The 23,491-nt window shown below is 42.6% G+C and overlaps 1 protein-coding gene across 3 annotated transcripts in view; it reads right to left on the minus strand.

Annotated features, from left to right (window-relative positions):
• Positions 1–23,491, minus strand: part of LOC122792248 (phosphatase and actin regulator 4-like) — a 2,537,344-nt gene that overhangs the window by 2,097,603 nt on the left and 416,250 nt on the right. The gene's annotated exons all lie outside the window — the stretch shown is intronic.

The raw sequence follows: 23,491 nt of genomic DNA on the forward strand, positions 1-23,491 counted from the left end.
TCCAAAACCCACTTGTCTTGGGTTACTGGAGTCCAATTTTGATAAAAATGAGAGAGAGTTTTCCTCCGAGAGGGGCTTCCAGGCAAGAAATTCCTGTAGCCCAACAGAGGGAGTCATTGAGTTTGTTTCCTTTGAGTTAGTGACCTGTCCTCTCCTCCCCTAGGGGTGGAAGCAGTCCACTGTCTTGGTCTATAAGAAGCTTGTGTTTGAGGCCTTCCTCTGGAGCGTCTCATATCTACCCCTCTGAGGCCTGTCTGAAGTGGGAAAGGACCAATTTTTTGAAGGCCAATTCCTGCTAAATCTAGGTGGCTGTACTTGTAAGAAATCTTTAACTGTTTGCATGGATTTCGCCTTATCCTCCATCTTTTTAATCACCTCTTCAGCTTTTGATCCAAACAAAACATTATGCTGAACAGGAGCATCCAATAATGTAGCATTTACTTGTTCAGGCAGATTTTGTTCCTTTAGCCATGCATGCCTTCTAATGACTGTGCCAGAGGCCGCAGCCCTACAAGAAGCCTCCAAGGCATCAAATCCACAGTGTAAACCATGCTTCCCAACCTGTTCAGTGGCATGCAATAAGTCATGTAATTCCTTATCATCTGCACAGGCAGAAATGGAAGTAAGCTTTTGTTTTAAAACAGGCAAGAGAAATTGCTGGTATTTTAGCATATTAAACTGACAGTTTAAAGCCCTAATGGACAAAGTAGCAGAAGTGTACACCTTTTTGCCCCATCTTTCTAAGGATCGAGAGTCCTTTTCAGTAGGAATGGGATTTTAGGCAGAAGCGGCCTTAACTCCCTTAGGACCCTGAGAAATGGTTTCAGGGTTAGTAGAAGGGTTCTTGTATAAAAACTGATGGGAATCAGGAACCCTGTAATATCTATCAGGCTTAACAGGAGCAGGATGAAGAGAGTCAGGGGTTAAGTTAGCCTCCGAAAAGGCATAATCCACAATATCCAAAACAGGAGGAACAGCCAGGAGTCTATGTTGGGGAAGAAGAAGAAAATCCCTCAGTCTTTTCTTGGATTCCGAATACTCCTGTCCTTCCCAGTGGAAATGTTCCCTCATTTCATGCAAAGTTTCCCCAAAAGAGAAATCCTCAGGGGGAGAAGCTGAAGGAATGGATTCTTCAGCATCAGAATCCTCATAAGGAGGGAAAGAATATTCCTGATCAGAAGAAGAAACTGAGGAAACAGAAGCCTGATCAGAGGAATCATAATAAACATCCTGCCTTGGCCTTTTATCTGGAGGGGGATGTGAACCCCTAATCATAGTAAGTAAATCCTCCACCATCTTGAATAACTGTTTCTGTGACTTGGGAGCTGGTTCAGAAGAGGCCTGTGTTGTAGTCTTTGATTTAGAAGGAGTCTTTGCCTTTGTCTTTGGCTTTGCCTTTACTAGAAGCTGAGTAGGCCTGAAAACCCCTTCGGAAGCCGGTACCTGCACAGCGGCTCTGGACCCATCCGAAGGATCATTGTCCGAAGGTCCTGCAACAGAAATATTTAAAGGCCTGGTTGGCTCCTTATGAGAGTCCGTTTCGGCCGTCGGTTCTCAAATGGCCGACGACAGGGGCTGCAAAAGCGCCTCACTGATGACGGCCGAACCTGAAGCTGGCTCCGCTTGTGCGCCATCATCAGATTTGGACCTCAGAGGCCTGTCTTTATCCTTGCGTCGTTTGTGAACTCCGGTAGCCGGGACCATATCAGACGACATTTTGTAGTTAAATCGCCTACCGAAGTAATGAAAAGCAAAATCGTACCTTCGCTTAATTGTATGTTAATTGAATCTAGCACAAAACCGACAACTAGCTACGTCATGGTCAGGGCCTAAGCAAGGAATACAGTAAGAATGAAAATCCTTATGAGGTATTTACTTCCCACATGAAATACAATTATTAACTTTTTCTGACATCGGAGTGGAGCAAGAAAAAAGTTTCCCCAATGGGGTACTTAGCTTTGAGTGGAGAAGAAAATCTTCGGACTGAAGTATATCAGGAAAAATTCGTCAGGAGTCTGCCGACCGGCACTTGCGAACTGCTATCACCGCACGGCAAGAAAGACTGGGAAGATGGCGTCGGCTGTCAGCTTTGTACTCCTGGCGCTCTGACGTCAGGGAGCATGGTTGAACAGCCGACGCCGGACCCAGACTTTGGGATTCTGCCCGACAGAGGGCTGCCTGCCAGCAGGAGAGAACCCTACAGTCATGACTGCAACAGTGAAACACGATGAACATCTGATAATGCAAGTAGCCTGCTTTGAAGCATAGGTATCTTCTGCAAGATTCCCTGATTGGGATGTGCAGGTATGCTTCTTTTAAATCTAGAGTTGCCAACCAGGCATCTTTGCCTAGCGTAGGAAGTTACTGGTGAAGAGTCAGCATCCTGAATTTTGGAATGTCCAGAAAGGTGTTTAGAGTAGACAGGTCCAGAATTGGACGCCATGATTTGTCTTTTCTGGGTACCAGAAAAAGCCTGGAATAGAAACCTTGTCTCTTTTCCTCTTCTGGTACTGGTTGAACAGCCCCCCATGTGTAACTGGGAAAGTACTTGTTTTTGAGCCTCTGTCCACTGATTTGGGGGCAGGTCTGGCCACCTGTTTGGTGTTGGCAACGTGTGGAAATGAAATCTGTATCCCTGGGACACTATATTTAAAACCCATTTGTCCTGGGTTACGAGTTCCCAGTTCTTTGCATGAAGTGCAATCTTTCCCCCCAAAGGGGCGGCTAAAAGGTAAGTGCTTGGAAATTTTAAAGGGAAGTCATTGAGACTGTTTGCCATAGGGGGGTGTCTTGTTATTTCCAGACTTGGAAGTGGAGGCCGCCCATTGATTAGTTCCGAGAGTCCCCTGGGACTGAAACTTGGTGCTTTTGGTGTGTCCGGGTTTGGCTTGAGAGGATCTGGAAGGAGCTGGAAAAGACCAATTCTTAGTAGGCCAGTGGCTACTAAATCTTGGAGGTTGCACTTATAAGAAATCTTTAACAGTTTGCATAGATTTAGCTTTATCTTCCATCTTTTTTAGAACTTCTTCAGCCTTATTGCCAAACAGACGGTCCTGATTTAAAGGAACATCTAACAATTTCACTTTAACATGATCAGGCAAAGATTGCTCCTTAAGCCAAGCATGTCTTCTAAGCACAGACCCAGTAACAGTAGCCCTGGAGGAGGCCTCTAAAGAATCAAAACCACACTGCAAAGTATGTTTTCCAACTTGTTCAGCAGAATGCAGTAAATCCTGTAAATCTTTATTTTCCACAGTCAGGAATCAACATCATTTTCTGTTTAAGCAGTCCAGTAATATGCTGTTGATATTTTAACATATGAAACTGGCAGTTTAAAGCCCTGATTGCCAAGCAGAAGTATAAACCTTCTTACCCCATCTATCCAGCACCCTGGAGTATATCAGAAGGGGTAGGGTTTTTAGCAGTAGAAGCCTTAATGCCTTTGGGCCCCTGAGAAATGGTTTCTGGATCTGCATCAGGATTTTTGAAAAGGAACTTGTGGGACTCAGGAACCCTGTAGTATCTGTCAGGTTTACTAGGAGCCGGCAGCAGGGAAATCAGGGACCATACTGGATTCTGAAAACACATCAACAATGTCTAGTGCAGGAGTTATAGCAAAGGGCCTATGCTGAGGTAGAAGGAGGAAATCCCTAAGCCTCTTTTTTGAATCAGAAAATTCCTGACTTTCCCCGTGGAAATGCTCCCTTAAGGAATGTAAAGTTTCCCCAAAAGAAAAATCCTCAGGAGGGGAAGAAGAGGGAATGGAATCCTCTGCATCAGAATCCTCATAAGTAGGTATGGATAAATCCAGGTCATTAGAAGAGTCAGAAGAAACAGAAACCTGATCAGAAGATTCATAATCAAGCTGAGCCCTAGGCCTCTTGGGGGGGGGGGGGGTTGACTACCCCTGATTAGAGTAATTAGATCTTCAGCCATTTTGATCATTTGTTTTTTAGGCATAGGGGCCTGAACATGTGGCCTGGGCGTTGTTTTTTTTTTTAGACAGATCGAGATTTAGGCCTTAGCAATGAAGGTTGAGTCGATTTAATATGCAAATCTGTAGACCTGAATATACCCTCAGAAGCCGATGCCTGCACAGCGGTTCCGGATCGATTCAAGGTAGAGACATCCGTGGGTTCCATGGGTGAAGCTTCTCGCGGCATACCAGACTCAGAATGGGTCTCAGTAGAGACCTGCAAATCAGAAGTAGCGGGTATCAGGGGCTGTGAAAGTGCCTCACTGAGTACTGGTGACTGGCTTAGGAGAAGCGTTGTCGGCAGTTCTGGACCTCGGCGGCCTGTCTCTGCCTTTATCTTTGCATTTTTTCGGAATCCCAGTAGTCGGAAGGCTAACCGATGACATTTCTGGATAATTAAACCGTGAACCGAAATATTTAGAGGCAAAAATGTACCGACGATGGATAGTGCGCTGATTAAATAAAGCACAAAACCGACAGCAAGGTATGTCGTGGTCAGGGCCTAGACAAGGAATACAGTTATGAATGAAAATCTTTGTGAGGTATTTGCTTTCCACAAGTAATGCAATTATTAACTTTTACTGACATCGGTAAGGAGCAAGAAAAAGTACTTAGCTTTAAGTTGAAGACTTTGGTTCTGAAACTTGAAAACGAAAATTTTGGGAGTCGGCCGACCGGCACTTGCGAACTGCTTCTGCTTCAGGCACCGCACAGCAAGAAAGACTGATGTAATGGCATTGGATGCTTGTTTTATACCCATGACAACCTGATGTCATGGAAGAAGGGACAGCAACTGATGCAGGACCTAAGACTTTGTTAATCAGGCCGACTGAGGGCAACCTGCCAGCAGATTACCCTAATGTAATGACTGCAATAGTGAAACAGGAAGAACATCTTCATTCAGGCAGAGCAATGCAAATTATATCCAGACTGTGAACAACAGGTCATGTCTTTTTCCTCACCTACATGTAAAGAAGGTTCATGGGACTTGGCCAGGATGGTCTGTATTTGTTTTTTTGAACATACAGAAAGAATATGTCCTTGTACAGTGTAACGGCCTGGTGGGAATGTTATGAACACTACAACATTCCAGGGCTTCTGCAGCATTCCATTCATTGACGGAATTTATACAGCGCTGAGTGCGTTTTATTTACTTTTTGTTGACTATGTTAGTCCCAGTAGGCATTGCACATTTTCAGGGAAGACTTGAGCTGATAGCCATACTTCCCAAGATAAATCTTTTTTTTTTTTTTTTTTTTTTTACATCTATGGGACCTTTTACATCTGAACTATCAACTCAGGCAAAAGGACCCTCAGTTTAATGTTTCATCTAAAGGATGTATGTTAAGTTGAATCCCCTGCTCCTCTCATCATATTGTCAAGACAACACATTTCCACAAAACTAAAACAAAGTTAGGGACACGGGTACATAGGTTGAGAGCTCCTTCTCTTTTGAGCATCAAGTAACAACTGTTGTCAGGAAATCAGTTTTATCTAGCCCAGCTAATTGCCAAAGGAATCTGGTCAAGGTTTAAAGAGGTAAACATTACCTTACAGTAGTCACTGACAAGGCCAATTATAGAGAACAATGTACCCTTTGGGATTCATCTCACTAAATAAATTGAGTAATTAAAAAGACTCTAAAAGTTAGATCACAAAGTTCCTGAGTTACCCAGAAAGGCTGGGAATTCTATCCCCTTTACTCAAAGTCTTAAAATGCTTTTGAGGGGCATTTCTGGCTCATTTAGCATGCCATTAAAGACCCAATTGTCCTGGACCTCCTATTTCTCCACAAGTCCAATATCTTCATCAATACTACAACTAGAGCCATAAATCTTCATCAGCAGAGATGGATAGATTTGTAATACAGTTCCTCCCAAGCCTCTGGAATTAACTTCCCCCGAACGTCAAGTAGTGCCACTCACTATCTTCATTTAAACAAGGTATATGGGGATCTACAAATTCACTCCAACATTCCCTGTACAGGCCTCTGCAGAAAGGAGGTGCTGCCTGAGGGAAGATAATGGCAAGGCAAGAATGGTCAGACTCAATGGCCTTGCAATATCTATGAAATGTGAATATGTGCTATATTTCTATTTTACTTAGACAGTATTTGAAAAGAGCAAAGTACTTTCTAGATATGAAAATGGCAAAACAAATGTTTAAACACCCAGGTTTGAGTTAACAGCTTCAGGACACTACTACATTCACATTTGTTTAAAAGTGTGATTACGGCGGTCACAAATGACAACAAAAATACAGAATAAAAGTCTATAGGCAATTTCAGCACTCCTCTGACGATAGACTACAAAAGATGCTAGTTAGTTCAGAAAATACTAATCTCAAATGAATAACTGTTTAGAGAAAACTGAATAGTTGCTACAAAACACGTTATTTACTTACATGAGTTAAAAGCCAAAAAACAGTACCTTAATACAACTGATCATTTTATCTGTTTCAGTGTGGAAAGCTGTGCAATTACAAAGAAACCCCAAATGTTTATTCGGTCACAGGTATTTAATCATGTGTTTCCAAAAAGTTTTTATAATAACAGAAGAGTACTTTATAATAGAGACAACAGCTACCTACAAAGACTCTCCTACCATGCTTCTTGAAGTTGCTAAAACTGCTTCTGAATGTTTGTCAAATATGCTGGATATAAAACTTACTTGTATGAAAGCCAGCTTAATGTTAACTATCTTTCAGTATCTAAATTCAGCCTCCCATTTAGGCAAAATGTGAAGGGGCATAATGGAAACTAAAACAATGCATCTATGGATATGCAGATTATTTACCTTGATGGTATAAGATAGTCAAAGATATCATGCTTAGTACCACTGAAAGTATCACATTGCAACTTAATGAGCAGGGATCTTTTCTCTAAAGCCCAACAGTTAGACGTATACTCCAAGAGAGAATAAGGCAATTGCCCCTTACTATAGGTCATAATGCTGTTTAGTGGGCACATAAATAACACTTCTGTAGGGGCTGGGTGGGCTGCCAGATAGGCTACAGGGCAGCAGTTTCCAACTGACTCAAGCTGAATAAGATGACTGGTGCCTAAGACAGCTTTAATGAAAGAAAAAGAACACGTGTTGGGCATAGGTACAGACAGGTATAAGTGTGGGGAACGTCACTTTTTTAATTAAATAACCAATCAGTTCTACTCTGATCTATTAACCATCTTAAATTATGTTTAATGCTGCTACTGCAAGCCAGCCTGCAGGACAGTATGCATTTTTTTTCTTTTAAACTTTTAATATTGTGTGCGGGAAGGGGGTCACAGATTCACAGACTATTACTAGGCTAACGACCCGGGGGGGGGTGCTTTTGAAACCAAGCAATGTTTTCCCAAAAGAATGATGATGTCTTGTATCCAAATAGGACTTTGAGGGCCAGGAATTTATACGCTACCTCTGTGCATAAGGGAGACGGGTGCCAGCCTTGGTGTAAATTTCCTATCCCCCATCCATTGGTCTAGGTTGTGCTCAAACTGGGCAATAGACAAACTTAGCTTCACATGGATGGGAATCCTGTTCCATAGAAGGGGCAGTCTCTAGAATACATCGGTCTCTCCAGCATGTTCTGTTTAAGTCACTAGATCTTGTATTTCTGGTACTCTGACTTAAGAATATGTTAGAAGATCCATAAGTGTGGTATCTGCAGATGCCTTGTAAGCCAGGCATAGATCACCTCTCAGCAATCTACACGATACTGGGTAGAGGGAAAGGGTTTAAGGCATTCTGCGTAAGGCAGGTTTGTTACACCTTGAATTATTTTTGTAAGGAACCTCTGAGATCGCTCTAGTTGCTACATATGCTTGGTCAGCTACCAAAGGGAGCACTGCACTCTATGACTGGTCTGATATGGACTGAGTACAGTGGGATAATGACCTCTTTGGACCTAGATGCCATGCCCAAAGCTTATAAGTTGAGCAACATAAAAGGATTTCCTTATCACTGGGGCCAAGTGGTGTTCGAAGGTAAGGTTACTGTCTACATGTGTACTTAGATCCCTGCATACTGAGTCAACTCTTAGGGGTGTATTATCAACATGGTAATTAGCCAGGATAGTTGACTTCCCGAAGAGTACAATTATGCATTTCTTAGCATTCAGTCTGAAACCACGGCTTTGGCACCAGTCGATGATAATCTCCATGGTTGTAATGGTTTGCTGTGTATGTGTCTGAGTGTGACTACCTGAGATACATTACTTTGGCCATTTTTATTTATTCATTTAGTTGTTCAACCACAGACCAACACGTGAATTCAACTGGCAGACACATCTGTGTTTGTATGGGGTGCAGTGTGTGTGTGTGCTCAAAAGCAATGAGATTTAACACATTAATCAATTTGCTTACTCATCACAATCACATATCCAAGGTGTAGAGAGTCAAAATAGCTGTAACTGGTGGACATATCTGTACAGGTACAAATGCATGCACAAGTAGGTGGTGCAACAGATGATACTGCTCAAGTCCTGCATTAATGTGACAATATGCAATAGCATGGCCAGTTTTATTTGTCTGAATGAAACCATTCTGGCATCTGAGATGCAGACAGTCAAAGTGAGTGTAATTGCTTTGGGTACATTGATATGTGGGCAGGTTACATTGTATGAGTCTGAAGACAGCAACAAGCAGGAATGCATTACTGTGGCCACTATTTATTTACTTACTTTTTTTTATCACAATGAGACATATTAGGTATTCAGAATCAATAAACAAGCAACAATGGCATACACACATCCTTGTGAGGGGTTGCAATGTGTTGCACTGTATACATCTGACAGCAATGAGCAAAATACATTATTATAGACATTAGTTGTCTGTATTCATTCATGGGATCACACAACTGGACATCTGAGGTGTGCATAGCAATTAAAGGTAGCTATAACTGACAGACATTCACATGCTTTCATTCATGTGTACATGAAAATGGTGTAAATTACAATGGATTGCACTGTACCCCAATAACAGCAACAAGCTGAAATTCATTATTGTGCCCAGCAGACTCATAAGATCACGACAGATAAGATCAAGAAGTAGGGTGAGTTAGGGGATAAATGGCTTCAGAGGGTACACATAGCAGTATATAGAGAGAGGCATAGCCCAGAATTTGGAATAAGCATTTTAATGCCAGTGCACAAGAACAAAGTTAGCGTTTGCAACTGCAGGGTGGTATAGAGGTATCAAACTCCTGTCAGACTGCAAGAAAGTCTCGGAAAGGGTAACCAATAAACAAATATGCAGAGTAGTAGAAATTATGATGGCAGCAGAGCAGTTCAGAGCCAGATCAGTCCTGCAAAACACACCCGATGTCTCCAGTGAGACAGATACTTGAGTAGAGTCTAGAAATGAAGAAACAGTCCAACTGTGAATTCCTGCATTTGGAGAAAGCATACAACAAGGTCCTAAGAAAGCTGATATGAGCAGTCTTGTGATGGTCTGAAGTCCAAGAAATATTAGTAGAACTAGAACTGACCAAGTACAAGGACCCAGTGACACAAGCATGAACAGTGTTTGGACTCGGAGGGGTTCGGAGTTAGTGTGCATCAAGGTTCAGTGCTGCTGCTGTTCATACTAGTGATGGACTACATTACTAAACTGTCCAGAAAGGACATATCAACAAAGTTGCTGTAATCAGGCATTTAAGACGGAACAAGAACGGAATGCAAAACTGAAGACACATGGGATAAAACAGAGGACAGACAAGACTAATGTAACTGCAGCAAATGGGGAAACCAGACAAAACTGAGAATTGACATAGAAGGGAAAATAGTGAACAGGTTGATCGCTACAAGTATCTGGGAGGGGTGGTTGAAGAGAAGGGAAGTCTGAATGAGGAGGCCAAAGCCAGACTCAGGACTGCAGCCAAATGGCACAGAGTGTTAGGGAAGTGTAACAGGATGTCAAACAAGCTGAAAAGTAAGGTGTAAAAAAAAAAAAAAAAAAAAAAACAGCGGTGAGACCAGTACTATTGCATGGTACAGAAACCTGGGCAGTCAAATTAGGGCCCTTGAGGAAAGTATAGGTGGAGATGAAGTGTCCAGTACAGGTCACAGGATGCACACTGTTGTACAGATGAAGAAATTAGGACATCAGTGCAGAAGCCTAAGTAGTATGAGTCTGCCCAAAGTGGAAATTGGAAATGAAGAAATGCACCTTAATGGTTGAAAAAGTGGAACCTTTTCAGAAAAGATCTTACAATAAAATCCAGAATAGACAAGAACAGGTGCTGAAAAAAAATATATTCTACTGAAATAAACCCAAATGGTAAACCTTTTCCATTTGCTAAGATAAACCATACACCTTTCTAGTATTTGGCTTTTGTGAGGCTGATAAAATGGAACCAGACAGCCTGGCATCTCTGGCCACTGTTAAATTGGAAGAACTATTCAGTTGGTCTCAGAGTCTTTAGATCTGGGTAAGGATACACACACAGGTGACTTGGGAGATTTGGATGGTAGTTTAATATCCAGGGCAGATGTATTAGATGAGGCTAGAGGAAGGTGTACCAAATTTACAGGGGCCAAAAGGGAACTGAGAATTATTCTGGATTTGCACCTTTTGAATAAATTTGATTTTCAAGTCTAAGGGAGGAACAGAATACAGGACACCCAGGGACCAACTGTGGACCAGAGCATCCTTCAGTGACTGACCCTGTGGCGGGATCAGGGAAACCTAACTCCTGAATTTGTTGTTTAGGCATGAAGCAAAAAGGCTGCAGCAAAGTTGGCCCCAATGACCTTAAATTTGTGTTACCACTGTCTGATTGAGGGACCCCTTGCAAAGCAGAAGAATGTTCCTGCTCAGCTTGTCTGTTAGAGCACTAGAAGTCCCCATAATGTGAATTACTATAAAAAAGCAATTAAAGATATGACCTATTGCTGCACTCATGGCATCCCAGCAAAGTGGATATGAGCGTGTACCCCCTTACTTGTTAATGTACCAGACTACCATCATGTTGTCCGTCTGGGTGGAGGTCACACTCTTGGGCAGGGAGTCGTGAAAAATGTATTTATGCTTCTGATTACTCTTCTAACTATATAACGTTTGATGCTAACGTTATTCATTTATTTTTTTATTTTTTTCAAGAATGTGTCATATTTAAATCCTAATTACATGGACATACACTTTACTGGTGTTGCTAATAAATGTGAAATATCTTTCTTGAATGTTAAAGGTAAAATTGATTGATATTAAAGTGTTGACATTTTTACATAGGAAAGATACTTCTACTAATGCTCTATTGTGGGATGACTTATCACTCAGCTCATATGTTGAAAGCTCTCCCTAAGGGGGAGTGAGGTTATGTAATATTGGAAATTTTTTATTGAGATTTGTTTAATTTAAAACAATTCTCAATATGTGGCTATAAAAAAATATATTTATCATGCTTTTATGTCCGCAAGTCCTGTTAGTAGAGACAATTTCAGTGATACTGACAGATTTTTTTCACTGAAAGGAGAAAATTATATTTTCTTATGTATATTGAGGTATCTGGGCAGATCTTTGAGAATTAAAGAAATATTAGTGTATCTTAACGTCCACTATTGTCTTGATTAAGCTTATCCTTCTGGACTTACAAGTTTAAAAACTAAGTTAGTACATTCCAGGTTCAACACTTTGGAAATTCACTCACGTATCTGGTTAGATGAAAATGTTTATTTTTGGAAATAAACCATGTGGAAATTGCAAAGTGTGTAGACTAGTTACCAGAGGTGCCATCTGGACTTTTCCTAAAGGCACTTTTTATGTGAAAGGACATTTCACTTGCCAGTCGATGATGGTCATTTATGCTTATAGTATGCCCATGTAAATTATTCTATATAGGCAAAACTACTAGAATGGTTAAAATTAGAACAGTGAAACATTTAAAGGATTGCTGTAAAAAGAATTTTGAAAATGAAGTATCTGACCATCTATGGAAACAGCATGAGGAGAATATTTCTGTTTTACAATGTTTTGCAATGCATAAAGTTTTTTGAAATCAAGTTATACATTTTACAGTTTAGAACTTTACACCCAGAAAGGCTGAATACTGAATTACTATGGAAAGTGTTCTTACTGGATAACTGATTTATAATTTACTGATCTTTGAATAAATATCCATTTGGATTTACTGATTTTTAACCTTTGAAGAGTTTTCTATAATTCAAGGCATCAGTTTATTAAAGCATTGTTAGCTAACTTTTGACTTTTTTCCCCTTAGGAAGTCCAGAAAGGCCTGCAACACAAGGACTGTCCTCATCTCCAAGACACCGATAGGTGACCAAGAACCTTGGACTGTATTCCTTTCAAAAAGCCCCCCACCCCAGAAGGGAAGCATCTATGGTTACCTACATCCATTGGAGGTGGTGGGGAGAACAGTTAACCATCTAAAATCACTGCAGAGGTCACCAACTGATGCGTCCTGCAAGTTGGTGTGAGATGAATTTGAGTGTGCAGTGGGTGAGACATCAGGGACCACAGAACAAAGTCCACTGAAGAACTCTCATGTAATAAGTTGCTAGGAGGAACTACTGTGACTGTACGGGCTATTAAGCCTAGCAGCTTGAGAATGGGTCTTGCAAGGAGAGGAATGATGAATCACCTGAACAGCTACCTGATGCAGGGATGATGCTTTGGAATTTGAAAGTTTGTCTGTTTGATTCTTCATATCCAGGTGGCATCCAATGAACTCTCTCTTGTGCAGAAGTCAACTGATAGTCTCCGATTGTAATTCTCAACTGCAGTGCAAGCTGGAGCAAGAAGCCCCTTTGTTGGAAAAGTAGAACCCTGATTGGAGCTGTAATGGAGTTTATCACCTAAATATGGGAACACTCACAAACCCTGCAGTCTGAGATATGCTACCACTGTCTTGTATTTGGCAAACCACTCTGGGGGGGGGAGCTGTAGCAAGACCAAAGGACAGTGCTGTGAACTACAAAATTATTGGCTCCCAGCCGGAAACTGAGAAATCTCCTGGCTTGTCTCACTATTTTGACATGACAGTGGGCATCTTGTAGATCTACTGAGCATATCCAGTCATCCTTACTCATAAAAGACTGAACCATGACCATCTGTAACTTTGTCCGTTTTACAAATTGACTGAGGTGGTTTAGGTCCAAAACTGGTCTGAGGTCATCTGTTTTCCTTGAAACTAAAAATTCTGGAATAGATTTCAGATCTTAACTGGTCAGTGGTGGTGGTGAGGGGGTCTCCTGGATGACTTTTTCCTAGCAGCGTTTTTACTTCTATTCAATCTGACTGGATGGTAACTTGAGGAATCCTCCTCTTTTTCTGAGAAGGGGAAACGGGGAATAGTATAGGTTCTGGTGATTGCCCTCAGCACCCACGTATCTTGTGTGATCATCTGTCAGGCTTGAAGGTGCAGGGATTAGTGCCTCCCCAACTGCCTCCAGAGTGCAGCAGCCAGGCAACTCTTCAGGAGCTCCGATAGGACTTGGTAAAGGACTGCATAATCCTGGATTCTGCAGTCTGTCTCTGCCTGTAGGGCAAAGTCTGTTAAAATTACTCCCCCCTCTGCCTGGTGGTGGGGGGAGTCTACCCACAGTAGCGTCTTGAATATAACCCTGAGATTACTAGAATGACATCTTGCCACCTTTCTGGTCCCTAGAAAAGGTCCTTTGAGAAGTGGAGAAACTGATTCCAACAGCAGACAGGGTCTTATGGTCTTCTTCACTCCTGGTGAGTGCCTCTTCAGTCCTAAGAAAGTCGATCAAAAAGGGAATTACTGAAGGATATCTTGCTGCCTTCTGTAAAGTCATACAAATCACATCCAGAAGTGCTAGCAGATGGCAATGCTGGTACCTGCTGTTCTAGCTGAAACATCAGCTGCATTAGAAAGCAAATGTATGGATATGTCCGACATCGATTGTAGGATAGACAATTGGGACTTCTTTTATTTCTGGGTATCCGCAGGTAAGTTATCCAGGAGGGACTTGGTTGGCTCCTTCATCAGTTCCATCTGGAAGCATCATAATGGGCAAGGTAGTCCCAGCTCCAAGTGCAAAGATTATTGAAACATACGTCAGTTTCCCAAATCTGTCCAACGCTCCGGACTCTCTTAGCGGGTAACAGATATACTCTACTCTAAGAGTTCTTTCTCTGTGGCTGCTGCAACAACCACAGCATCTACTGGGGATTCTTTACCCAGTGTGTCCTGTTTTTAGGGGCAACCAAGACCTTGTCCAGCTTCCTAAAAATAGACTTCACCATGTCAGGATCTTTCCATCTTTACTGTGCTACCAGGTCTATGAGGTCATCAGTGGGCAGCACCACCCAAGAGGTAGAGTCAGACCCAAAAGTATCAAGGAACAGACTCCACGGGAGAACATGCATCAGTGGACCAAACCATTCGCAGTTTCATCCATTCAAAAATATCTCCAAAGGTGACATCTTCCAGAAAGGATCATGGTGACCCTTCACCATCATCCAAGTTTGTCTTCTGTGACCGACAGTGGGAAGGAGTCTAAATGTCTCCTCCTTCACATCTTCCTGGGACCCTGCCTCAATTGGGTTTCCAGAGAAGGGTTACAATCAGACTGGGAAATCACATAGGAAGCATCGCCATGGCTGAGAGAGGTTAACTGCCCGAGCTGATCTAGATGCGTGGAGTCAGCAGTTTCCAATATGGGACAGGATGGAGTAGATTGTAGGAGAGACGCCTCTTCTCTCAGTTTGGTGAGAACCCTTTCAAATGGCTCAACAGCAGAGGTCACAATCAAAGCAGAAGCACTCCTCCTATCTGAAAGGGAGACAGGAAGAGTACCAAGGCACTGAGGGGAAGATACTGATCTGAAAGCTGCAGAATCAATTCAACCACTAGAGTCTTGGCTCAGAAGCTTCAACTGCTAGACTTATCCCAATCCAACAAAATCAGAGTTTAGAGAATAAGGGATACCACAGGAGTTTAAATCAAGAGGGCTATCGGACATAATGCAGGCACTCTGGGAAGGCTAGGACCCACGGACTTTGGATCCAAAGGATGGACCAGAAATAAGGAAGCCAGTGGAGAGGTAGAAAGATTTGATGAGGACAGCACCCAGAAGACCTCCAACTGAATCGGTGTTTGGAGGAACCCCTGTAGCATCCTGTCAATATCTGCTTCAGTGAGGCTCTTTGCAGAATAAGAAAACTTCAAAGATGAAGCCAAAGGTGGTTGGGAGGAATGCACCTCCTGTAAGAAAGAGGAATGGAACCTAGGGCTTACTAGCTCCAGTCAGAAATGGGGAGGAGGCATTGGAGAACATACCTAAATGGATATTGGATTCAATTGTTTTCAATGCTAGACCCAAAAACTCTATCGGAGCCAGAGACCATTTTCTGGACTTCATCTTCTTGCGGGTCCTCTTTCTCCTTAAGTTGATCCTTCATTTCCTTTTCATTAGCAGGTCTGGGTTTTTCTATTTGTTTTAATGCTGGGAAAGACGACTACTGTGAGAATGAAGATTATGCTACAGTCCCGGCTTGGGATGAGGAACAACCCTTTATGACTAAATTGTCACTATGACCCTGTACTGCATTTGTGCCAAAAGAAATGCACATGCCTCACAGTCTGAATCCAGGTGTTCTGCCCCCAAGCAGTAGACACAAGAGTGAGGGTTTTGTGGTCACAGGCCAAAAGCTTTTTAAACTTGGGGACCTTGTCCAATATCACCAGGAAGAAATCACCATAAAACAGTAAGGTCCAACAAGAACTGAAAAGGTTAACAAAAAAACTTCAAGAAAAAATAAATAAATACAAAACAAACAGGTAAGGAAAATAAATACTAGCAATAACAATAATATGGAGATCGTTATAACTACTGCTAAAGAAGAATCTATAATTACTTAGAATTCTTTTTTATTTTATTGGAGAGGAAATAAGGTACGAAAAGTTATGAAGGGCAATACACCTAATTAAAGCTCAGAAATAACTAGCTAAAAACACTTCTCATTAAATGTCAGAACTCTTGTACAGTACATCCTTCTGGATCAGACAGCAAATATGAGGTACTTTGGGGGAAACGGCAGGAATTACGGGTAGGGGAGCAGTCACAGACCTTGATCAAAACCTTCTGAAATGCATGAATGCTGGAGTTGGCTGGATCTGATAACCCAAAGATTGAACTGGATGAAAGCAGACAGATTTGCCAGGTTTTGCACAGCATTAAGAAAGTTAATACTGACTCTGTATTATCAGGCAAAAAATGGTTCTCAGTGATCAAAACTTTGAGAGGTCGCAAATTCATTTACTTGCTTGCTGACTCTTAAAGCAATGACACTCATGACTTCCAAGACAGCTGCACATCTAACAGCTTACTTCAGCTCTTCCACCAAGAAGAAAACAAAACTGACAGATAAGGGCTAGTTCTTTCAATAATTCTTGTAAAATTCAGTTACTGGCTATGAAGTACACTGCCAGGATGTGACAGCCTGAAAGAAAATCATACAGAAAAGATGGAGAAAACACTAACTGGATAGAAACCTGCAGCTGTTCAGGAAAATGTAAATCAAATGGGCTCAGAGTTGATGGAACTGAAACAATGAAGGAGTAAAGCAACTCAAATAATAAAAGCCTGGAAAATGGAAGAAGCCTTAAACATCTATTCTGCTGAACTGATAACAGTGCAAAAATCAGAGGGTTAAATGAAGAAAATGCTGACAGAGTATAAGACGGCTCAAGTAGAGTGGTTTCTAAAAATGGTTGAGTTAGAGGAAAGTACAGTTGTGTGCACTTACAATAAATGCAGATGTTCGAGTGTATTCACTGTTGCAGTCATCACACTTGGGTTATCTGTCTGCAGGTAGTCCTCAGTCAGCCCAAATACCAGAGTCTTAGGATTTTTGCGTCGGATGCTGTCGCCTCTTCCATGATGTCAGGAAGTCAGGGGTATAAAACATGCAGCCGATGCCATTACATCAGTTTTTGTTGCCCCAGATGTCAGGAGCCTCCAAAACAGGAAGCAATTACATGGTGTGGAACACCTCCAGTAAAAAGTAAATACCATTGCCATAAGATGCAGCCAAAAAGAGGACAGATGGAATGAATAGAAAAGTCAGGGGGGGGGGGGCTGGAGGGAGGGTAACCAGGACTGCAACAGTGAATACACTCGAACATCTACATTTATGGTAAGTGTAGACAATTGTACTATGTTCTTCATGTTTCACGGTTGCAGTCATCACACTTGGGTTGATTCCCAATGTCGAGGAAGGGTGGAGGCAGTCAAGAAGTATTGGGGCTGGCTAGCAGGCCCTGTAAGACTGCTGTACCAAATCCAGCTCTAGATTTGGAAAAATAGGTAAGTGGTAATGCTTGGTGAAGGTGTGTACAGAACTCCAGGTTGCAGCTTCCAGGAAGTCCTGGGTAGGGACTCCCCTGAGGAATGCTGTAGAGGTTGAAGTAGCCCTAGTGGAATGAGTTCTGATCCCCTGAGGGGTAGGTTTTCCATGGTGTTTGTAGCAAAAATGAATTCAGTGTGCTATCCGTTTGAAAATGGTTTGCTTTGAAATGGCCTTGCCCTCTACCCCTGTAGTGAAGCTGACTAGCAACTGGTCAGATTTTTTGAAAGGTTTAGTTCTGTCAAGGTAGAACCTGAGCTGCCTGTGCACATCCAAGGAGTGCAGAATCCTTTACCCTTTATTCTGAGGATTAGGGGAAAAGTTTGGTAAATGGATGGATTGGTTTAAAGCAACACTGGATACCACCTTGGGCATAAATGCTGGGTCAGTCCTGAGGGAAATCCTGTCCACATGGAAAATAATGAAGAGTTCCACAGCCATTACTGCCTATAACTCAGACACTCTTCTTACTGAAATGATGGCTAGAAGTAAGGCTGTTTTCCAACACAGGAATTTTAACTCTGCTGCAGCAGCAGGCTCAAAAGGGTGAAGCGTGAGCTTCTCTAGTACAAAGTTAAGGTCCCAGGCAGGGGTGGGAGCTCTCCTCAGGGGCCTTAAATTCTTAGCTCCTCTCAGGAACTGTTTGATGTGAGGATGAGAAAATAGAGGTGGCTCAGTATTGTAGTGAGCTGAGATAGCAGAGTTATGAATTTTAATTGATAAGGATAGGCCTTTGTGTATTAGCTCTGCTAGGTAATCTAGGATTTGAGATAAGGTGGTCGCAGCTGTGTCTTTTCCTTGAGACTGGTTCCAGGAACAATATCTTTTCCACTTTTCTGAATAGGATTTCCTAGTACTAGGCCTTCTGGCCTCAAGGATGATGTCCAGCACCTGTTTGCTGGGGGTTGCTGGTGGTGTATTCAGGGGATAGGCCACGCTGCAAGGTTCAGGATTTGCAGCTGTGGATACAAAATCTGTCCCTCCTGCTGGGACAGCAGGGAGGGGGGTCTGATGTAGGTGCCAGGGTGGCACTGCTGTCAGACTGCATAGGAGTGGGTGCCAGTGCTGGCGTGGCCAGTCTGGGGCAATAAGGATAGTCATTGGCCTGTCCTGTTTGATCTTGAGTAGTACTTTTGAGAGGAGGGGCAGAGGGGGAAAGCATAAATTGAGAGGTTTTCCCATGTAAAGGATAGGGCATCCACTTCCCACGATTGGCTGTGGGGATTTCTGGAGCAAAATTTGCGCAACTGATGGTTTTGAGGGGAGGCAAAGAGGTCCATCTCTGGAGTCCTCCACCTGTGGATTAGAAGTTTGAAAGAGTTGGGTTCCAGCTTCCACTCGTGTGGGTCCAGCAGATTTCTGCTCAAGTCATCTGCCAGTGGAATTTTGTTTGCCTGGCAAGAATTGAGCTTGTAGGTGCACTTGGGTGCTCAGGGCTGTGTTCAACAGGGCCATGGCTAACCTGCAGAGAGGGTAGGAATGAGTTCCCCCTGCCTGTTTATGTATCACATAATTGTAGTGTTGCCTGTCTATCAGGAGTTGTCCTGAAAGGATAAGGTATTTGAAGGCTGTCAGAGCATTCCGTACAGCTAACATTTCTTTCTGACTGATATGCAGGGGAATTTGTTCTGGGCTCCATTTGCCTTGAATGCATTTGCCTGCCATGTGAGCCCCCACACACATAGTCTAATGCATCTGTTGTCAGAGTTTGGGCAGCGAGGGGTTGAGTGAAAGGAAGTCCTTTGTTGTGGATGCATGCCTCTGCCCACCAAAGGAACTCTGCCCTTAAACAAGGAATGACAGGAATCCGTGTTTCCAGGTCCTGAGAATGTTGACACCACAAACTTTGTAAGTACCACTGAAGTTTCCTCATATGCAGTCTTGCATATGGAATTAGTACAATGCACAAGGCCATGAACCCTAGGGCTTGCAGTATTTTTCTTGCAGATAGCTGGGTTTTGGTGGCCATTAGTTTGAAGTAGTTTGTCAAATAAGCCTGTTTTTCTGGATTGAGGAATGCCATCTGGGAAGTTGTGTTCAAGCTTGCTCCCAGGAATACAATCTTTTGGCTGGGCACCAGTTGTGATTTATTTTCGTTGATGGTGTACCCCAGAAGTTATAAGTCTCTTTACAAATGCCAGGTGCTGAAGCAGCAATTCCTGACTGTCCGCCTGAATCAGGCAATCGTCCAAGTATGGGTAAATTTGAATAATTTCTCTGCCTGCAGTATGCAATGGCTGGAGCCAAGCACTTTGTGAATACCTTGGGCGCAGTAGATAAGCCAAAGGGAAGTGCAGAGAACTGATAGTGCATACAGCCTGCCCTGAAACATAGATATTTCTGCAAGATTCCCTTATGGGGATGTGCAGATAAGCTTCTTTTAAGTTTAGGGTGACTAGCCAGGCATTCTTGGATAGCCTAGGAAGAAGCTGTTGCAGAGCCACCATTTTTAAGTTTGGGACCACCAGGAAGGTGTTGAGAATTGACAGATCCAGGATAGGGTGCCAAGAGCAGTCTTTTCTGGGCACCAGGAATAGTCTGGAGTAGAAACCCTGTCCCCCTTGCTCTATTGGCACAACTTGAATAGCACCGATAGTGAGAAGAGAAAGTACTTGCTTTTGAGCCTCTACCCACTGGTTTGGAGGAAGGTCTGGCAACCCGCTTGGGGTTGGCAGTGAGTGGAAGTAGAATCTGTATCCCTGGGATACAATGTTTAGGACTCATCGGTCCTGGGTAATGGACATCCAGTTTTGTGCATGCAGGATGAGTTTTCCTCTTAGGGGTGCAAGTACTTGGAAAGGAAGGAAGACAAGTCATTGTGAACCTTTTCTATAAGGGGGTGACGTACCACTACCCGTTTTAGAGGAGGGAGCACTCCATTGTTCAGATTTTTGCATACCTTGAAAAACGATCCTTTTTCGCCTGGCTGAAATGGTGCAAAAGCTAGAAGACAAAATGATGTACCAAAAAGTAATCCAAACAGTCCCATCAGTTTATTCTGAAAATTCTGGAGCCTTGACTTCATCAGAACCAATTGAAAAGTTTAACTGGTTCTGATGAAGTCCAAACTTCCTGGAAGAAAGCACTCAACCAAATTTTCTAAATAAACTGTTGGGACTGTTGTTTAGATTACATCATTTTGTCTAACTTTTGCACCATTTCAACCAGGCGGAAAAGGATCGTTTTTCCTTGTTCTGTTGTGCCTTCTTTATACCGTTGGTCGTTTTTTTTTCTGCATACCCTGATACTGTAATCTTGGTGGCCTGTTGCCCCTGGGTTTGGACCAAGAATGCCTGGGAGGGACTGGAAAGGACCAGTTTTTAGAAGGCCAATGCCTACTGAATCTAGGTGGCTGCACCATTAAGAAATCTTTAACAGCTTGCATAGATTTAGCTTTTTCCTCCATCTTTTTAAGAACAACTTTTGCTTTTGTGCCAAACAACCTTTCCTGGTTTAATGGAGCATCTAGTAATTTTGTTTTGACATGGTCTGGCAAGATTTGCTCCTTCAGCCAAGCATGCCTCCTCAGTACAGACCCAGTGACAGTAGCCCTGCAAGATGCTTCTAAAGCATCAAAGCCACACTGCAAAGTATGTTTGCTAACTTGGTTTGCAGAATGCATTAACTGTTGTAAATCTTTATTTTCTGTACAATCTGGAAGTAGCAACTTTTTTTTTGTTTAATTAGTTCCATAATATGCTGCTGGTACTTCAACATGTGAAACTGGCAATTCAAAGCCCGGATGGCAAGAGTTGCAGAGGTATACACCTTCTTACCCTATCTGTCTAAAGCTCTAGAATCCCTGTCCGAATGGGTAGTGGTTATGGCTGTAGTAACCTTAATGCTTTTAGATCCCTGGGAAATAGTCTCTGGATCCGCTGTAGGATTCTTAAAGAGAAATTTATAAGAGTCAGGTACTCTGTAGTACCTGTCAGGCTTTCCTAGGAGCTGGTGGTAAAGTATCAGGAGTAAGACTGGATTCCATGAAGACTTCATCTACAATGTCCAGGACAGGGGGTATAGCTAGAGGCCTGTGCTGAGGCAAGTCTAAATTCTCTGAGTCTCTTTTTGGAATGAGGGTAGTCCTGGCATTCCCAGTGGAAATGCTCTCAAAGTATGCAAGGTTTCATCAAAAGAAAAGTCCTCTGGAGGGGAGGCACAGGGTATGGAATCCTCTGCATCTGAATCCTCATAGGTAGAGAAGGGTATGGCCTGGTAATCAGAGGGATCAGATTCATCGGACTCATGGTCTGTAGAATCAGAAGGAAAATCAATTTGTCTTTTAGAAGGGGAAGGCTGGCTTTCCCTAACTGAAGTTATAAGGTCTTCAGCCATTCTAAGCATTTATTTCTGTGGCAAGGGAGCTTGAGCATGCGCTTTAGGTAGTCTGTTTTCTAGGTGTAGTGCGAACTCTGGGCCTGAGAAACTCGGTAGTTTTAGTCAAAAACAAAGCGGTCAGTTTAATGCAAACATCGGAAGGTCAGAATACACACTCAGAAGCCGGTGCCTGAACAGCAGCTCCGGACCCATCCAAGGTAAGACATCCGCAGGTTCCATAGTCGGAAAAGCATCTCACAGCATACCGGACTCTGAATGGGTCTCAGCAGAGCCCTGCGAAGGTGTACAAGCAGTTATCAGGGGGATGCAAAAGCTCCTCACCGACTACCAGTGGACTGGCGACTAGATTGACAGAAGCGTCGTGGGTAGTTTTGGACCTATGCGGTCTGTCTTTATCCTTAAGTTTTTTTTCAGATCGGTAGTTGGATGGCTTATGGAAGCCATTTCGGAATACTGAGAACGAGAGCGAAAACATTTAGTGACAAAGATAGCCGATAAATAGTTTGGGCATTAAACAAGGCACAAAACCTACAGCGAGAAACGTCGTGGTCTGGGCCTAAACAGATGATGCAGTAAGACTGAAAATCTCTGTGAGGTATTTGCTTTCCACAGGCAAGACAATTATTAACTTTTTCTGACATCTGTTAGAGCAAGAAAAAAGGATCCCCAATGGGGGAATTTAGATTTAGAAGACTTCAGGTTTGAAACTTGAAAAACAAACATTTCAGGTAGTGGCCGACTGGCGCTTGCGAACTGCTTCTGCTTCGGGCTCCCACATGGCAAGAAAAGCTAACGTAATGGTGTTGGCTGCATGTTTTATACCACCTGATGTCATGGAAGAGGTGACTACAACTGACAAAGAAATCCCATGACTCTGGTATTCGGGATGACTGAGGGCTACCTGCAGGCAGACAACCCAAGTGTGATGACTGCAACAGTGAAACACGAAGAACATCAAGCACACACAGAAAAACAGAGATTTTCTGCTGTGCCAGAGAAATTAAAAGGAACACACTAATAATTTTATGAAAGCACAAAATAAGCAACTGGACTGGTATTCCACAGCAGGATTTGTTAATTGAACGAGCATATCTTGTGTTTGCACCAAACATGGCCATGAGAAAGCATCCAAGACCTGTATTGATAAAGATGCTATCATACAAGCAGATACAGTTGGATCCTGAAAAAATTGTGGCAGAAGGACAAAGTACTAAAAATTGGAGGCAGACTGTTAATGGAAAATGATTATTCACTGTACACCATGTAGAAGAGAAGCAAATATATCCCAGCAATAAAGGAATGTCAACAGGCAGGTATGAGACTCAAGCTGCTGTATCCAGCTGTCTTCAGAATATTTTTTCCTGTGGGATTAAAGTCATATTATGATGCACAACAGACTAATAACGAAATACAAAAGTTTATCCAACAAAAGGTGAAATGTCAAACAGAAGGGGAGCCTGCTTCTGATAATACAGGCCATAGAGACTTTGCCAGTAAAACACTTTCCAATGCTCCAAAGGAAAGTTGCTTAAGAGAGAAAAAGCAAAGGACTTGAACAGAAGATTCTGGAGTACCCTGGACTTTAGCCAGAATCTGGGGTTGTGAAATGGAGATGAACAGAAAGAACAGCAGCACTGAAATTACTGAATAAATGTGAAACTATAAAGCAATCACATTTGTGTAGTATGGCTTTATAAGAAAAACTGGCGGAGAAAGACAGGACTTTTGTTGACTTTGTTAAACTTGTAGGGGAACTGAAAGGTATGTATCCACATCATGTCATTAATGATTGTAAGGACACTAAAGGGAAAAAAAGAGAGCAACTGCAAATAAAACTTTTTTGTTCTCAC

The sequence above is a fragment of the Protopterus annectens genome, chromosome 1.part2 (genome assembly GCF_019279795.1).
Source record: "Protopterus annectens isolate FY-2018-M chromosome 1.part2, PAN1.0, whole genome shotgun sequence".
Classification (NCBI taxonomy): Eukaryota; Metazoa; Chordata; order Ceratodontiformes; family Protopteridae; genus Protopterus; species Protopterus annectens.